Source organism: Cuculus canorus, chromosome W (genome assembly GCF_017976375.1).
Source record: "Cuculus canorus isolate bCucCan1 chromosome W, bCucCan1.pri, whole genome shotgun sequence".
Classification (NCBI taxonomy): Eukaryota; Metazoa; Chordata; class Aves; order Cuculiformes; family Cuculidae; genus Cuculus; species Cuculus canorus.
Window position 1 is genome coordinate 3,804,854 of NC_071440.1, and position 4,916 is coordinate 3,809,769.

Consider the following 4,916-nt stretch of genomic DNA (forward strand, 5'->3'; position numbering starts at 1 on the left):
GTCTAAGCCGTGAGCTGCCAGCTTCTCTGGGAGAATGCTGTGGGAAACAGTGTCAAAGGCTTTACCAAAGTTCAGGTAAACAACATCCACAGCCTTTCCCTCATTCCCGTGAGAATGGGATTTGCTGTTGTGTTGGATTAGGGGGTTTGTTATTTTTTTATTCTTCTTCTGTGCTTCTCATCCCTAGCTGTACCCTATCTCTTATTCTGATAAATAGTCTTTTGGGACAATGATTTCCTTAACTTTTTCCTAGAAAATCAGTTTGCTGAAGAGATGATCAACTCTGGAAAAATTGTTCCCAGCAGAAATATGGTTGGTCGTATTGTTGGTAGTTTGAGAAAAAAAGTGTGCAGATACAGGTTAGACTGGTTGCTTTAGTCTACTTAAGGTCATATATTGTGTCTTCTGTTGATTACAAAATTGCAATTAATAATTGAGATTTAGAGTCCTTGGGTTCTGGCCTTGTGTGATGTTACCTGCTCAGAATAAAACAGAAAAGGAAAGGAAGATGGACTCGCTTCCAATGCAACTCCCATTGCAATCATCTGGAAGGAATTGGCAATGGTATGAGACAGACTGGTTTTACTTGAACTACTGAAATCAAGCGCATAACTTCTTAAGGCCAGAAAGGACTTTTGGCATTACTGACCAGGTTATTGCATTCTCTAGGAAATTTTACATTGAGTCTGGTCATGGTTGTGTATGTAACAATGCTTCAAGTATTATATAATTTTAGCATAATTCATCTTCAACTCTGTTTTACAGGGATTCCAAACTGGATTACTCAAGTTCATATACCTCTCAGAGCTCTGGGCAACGTAAAAGGCTTGTGTAATCCACACTTCATTTGCTGCTAAGTTTTTTGCTTATCTCTGTAACTTGAATCCACTACAGACTGATTTTGAAAATTTGTTACTCCTTCAGTATCACCTTATCCTGTTGGGTGACCAACACCCCTTCCTTTGTTGGAGTTTTAGCTGTTACCTTTGGGCTGTGAAGGCCTAAACAGTTTGGAACTTGCCTAGTTGAGAGCAGTGTATTACAGTGCCTTATCTGTAGTCAGGCTCCTTTTAAATGTCCTTCCTTCAAGGACATTTGTTTCTTCTTCAAGGACATCCCTGTTTTCTTGGATTTCTATAGCTCTGATTGTGCAATGGCTATTAGGAACTTCTCAGAGCTTGTTCATTTACTAAAACTTTGGAGAGATACAAGGGTGCCGACTGCTGATGTTCATGTCTGTATGTCTTCATTTCCCCCTTTTTGAGGGTAACAGGTACATTTTATTCAGTCTTCACTTTCAAATATTGTACTTGTTAATTATCTCCAACATTGTTACTTTTATTTATTATTAATAAATGTGTGTTATTAGAGACTACTTTGATTTAGCAGCTTTTCTTGTATGGCTGATTCCTGTATTTTGTAAATGTTGAGTCTTCTAGCTATAATGAGACAAATAGGAATAAAGTAGCTGAGAAAAATGGCTTTTTTTTTTCTCCCCAAGAGTGAGTTTCATAAAACTGGCTTAATGTTATCTGAAAAATACTTTTTTTTTTCCCTCCTCCCTTCTCTATAATTCCCTTCTATCATGTAGGTAAAATTAAATACAGAACTTCCAGTTAACTTCACAAAAACTAAACTGTATTTCTTTTCTTACTGTGCTGTGTTGTATTTGATTCCATGTGCCCACATGGCAAATACGTTGCATGGAGGGCAAATTTCTTGGGATGTTATTTGCAGTTTACAGCCCACAAAAATGTTGTGTGTTTTCAAGAGTTATTTGCAGGATAGTTAAAGAAGTCTGGATGAATTTTGTTTCCAAATTCAGCTTGAGATTTGGTGACCATGCTGTTTCTGGCTTCCTTCATCAGTATGGAAGAAGCAGGAATGGATGCTGTGCACCTGTGTGATACTGAGAGCTCAAGTAGTGTTGGGGGGGACCCCTTTTGCAGTGCTTGCAGAAAGGTAGTAGGGAAATGGTGCAGAGATGGTAACTGGTGTATAATTTCTTGGTGGCTCAAAGGCGGTTCTTCCACACTAATGGCATGACTGTTATTGAAACCTTTAAGAAGTTCTTTGCCTACTCTTGGAATACATGGTATGGCTTGAAAATATGGAGAAGTTGGGCTCCACTGCACCTTAGAAACACTATTTAAAAAATACCCAAATAAACAGAATGTGTGGTCATCATTAACCCTTGCTTTGTGGCGTGCCATCATTGTGATGGGTAACTATAATAGGGTGCACAGAGCACCAGCTTTGTGGGTTTTATTTTTTTCTGCTTTTTGTTTGTGAATCTGTAACAGAAGCTGTAATAGGCAGTATTTAGCAATGTTGGGTTTGGGTTTTTTTTTTTTGGTTCTTCTGAGATAGAGAGGAGCAACTTGAAAAACAGCTGGAGGGAGATTTTACTTGCCTTGCTGTCTGAGAAATTCTCTAATGAATTATTCTTCAATGTATTTTCTTTAATTTTTTTATGTATATAATAGTTGGAGTCCAAAGGGCAAGTGATTGTGATACCAAAAATGATGGCAGATAAACTCTCTAAGACTTGTTTTGGAGTTTTAGAAAGCAAGCAGCCTTTATTACAGTGCTGGGCGCTTGGGGGATAATTCCACCAATCATGCATAACGAGATGAGAGCTGGTTACAGAATATAGTTCCCACTTACGTGCATATGGATAACATTTCCCAGAAATTTCATGCATATTCTGTAACTTCCAAGGACTAATTTTAATGTTGTTATGAACTTCACAACAGCCAAATCTCCACTAATTGGGACAGGACCAGTTCTCTGACTGCCCTTACATTCTTCAGATAGAGCGAGACTATAAACAAATGGAAATGATTACAGAAGATGACACATCTGTTCAGCACATATACTTAATACAAGGCGTTATCATTTTGCAAGAGAACAGTGTCTGATAAAAGTGTTTGAAGAAAAAACCCTTGTTATCAGAGGGACATTCTATCTGTAACTTTCAAAAAAAAGTACAGTTATTTAAATGAGATTTAACTGAAGTTAGAAAACTGGTTCTACTTTAGCTTAAATTGGAATATTCCTCTTTTTGCAGTAGTAACTACTTTCAGTTGATGGTGGTGGCTGTCACGTTAAACAGGTGAGATTCTGACAGGTGGCTAAGGAGGCCCTCCCATCAAGTCATGAGATGAAAAATCTCAGACTTGGTTGATGGTTTATGACTAAAGGATTATGTGTGTGCTTATATGTGTGTTTGCCACAAATCAGAATGTGGTTACCTGTGAGGCTCTCCTTAGAGACTGGTACTCAGACGGTTAATAAGTGTGGTTCGTGGCCCAAACGGGAGGCCAGCATCTGCTTGCAGCAAAGCCTGTCAGAGAGACAGTTTCACAATGCTAGAGGCAGCAAGTAGTTTAATTCACATGAGGGATTAAAACAATTTCAGAATTGCCTTGATAAATTGACTGCTGCATTAGAGCTTAAACACTTATAACTGGTTAACAATCAGATATAAAGCAAGTAACAGTAAAAACTTGAGTCGGTAGTTATTTTCCCAGGAAACATCTGACAGTCAGAGGCGTGATTCTTGCCAAGACATTTCTTCTTGGTGGAGGAAGAGGGGTCCAGGCCCATCGACCCATCCATCACATAAGGTGGTCATTTTTTCTTCCCCAAAGAAAAGGGGTTTCAGATATCAATTTTGTACCTTTTGAAAGCCTTTGGTGCCTCTTGGAGAGGCAGGGACTGAGTCAATTAGTATGTGTTGATTGGCCCTTGACAAGGCTGTTTGTGCCATTGAGTGGGGAGCTCAGTCTATGCTTTGAAACAACACCAGGCTGTGAGGCCTCCAAGTCACCCCAGGTGCCACTTAGTTGATATGAATGTGAGACCACCACCCAATCCATCTGTTTTACCAGATGCATTGTCCATTGCTGGCAAAACAAGCTCTTTGTCATTCATAGGGCCTAATACATCTATTATATCACAGAGGCCTGCTAAATTTTTGGGAAACATGTAATGTTTTGGTAGGCTTTAAAAGTAAGGGAGTTTAAAGTGCTCAGTGTACAAGGTCCAACACAAAAAAATAAAAACACAACCCCCAAGACTAACCTTATAGCTCAGGAATCAAAAGCAGAAAGGGAGGGACAAAGAGATGGTTATAGAACACGTTCTAACCTGTCACAGTAAGGCCAGGCTCAAATTGGATCTCTTTACTCAGTGTAAGTGGACACTTGTTCAAATATAGGCCTTTTGTTACCCTTGGGTGCTTGATCACCTACCCTATTCGCCAGACCCAGCTCCCTCTTCCCAAAGATCCAGTCGGTGCTCAGAGGAACCCATGTTTTGCCGGTCAAAGATGTGAAACAACAGACATCTTCAACAGCATTTCAGGAAATGATCTGCGGAATTGCTTTGAGTGTTTGCAGCATCGTACGCTGTGTGGGTCAACTCAGAAAGGCAACTGTTTTGAAGGGAGTGGTAGTTGATTTACTTAACTTTTTAAATAAAAAGAGTTAAAAGCACAGCCTTTTTTGTCGGACCTCGTATGCACTCCAAAATTAAGGCATACACAACTATCATGTCTGCACTTGTGCTTCAGTTTACAGTTGTTTTGGAATTATGTAGTGCTCTGCCTTGCTTAGGTTAATAACGCTTGGGTCACCAAGGTAATGGGCCACTGCTCACACCTATTCCTAGGGTAATCAAGGCCATCCCAGAGTTGGTGGTGAAGGAGGTCGCACCTGCTGGGAGGGGCAGACAGGACAGGTGACCCAAAGCTGACCAAGGAAGTATTCCATGCCACATATGTCATACTCCGTATAAAACTGAGGGATCAGGAGGGTCGCCCGGGGATCACACCTCTTCTTCGATGGCCGGCGTTCAGGGAGGACCTCGTTTGTTTGTCTGTCTGTCCCTGATCCTGATCTGCAGATTCCATT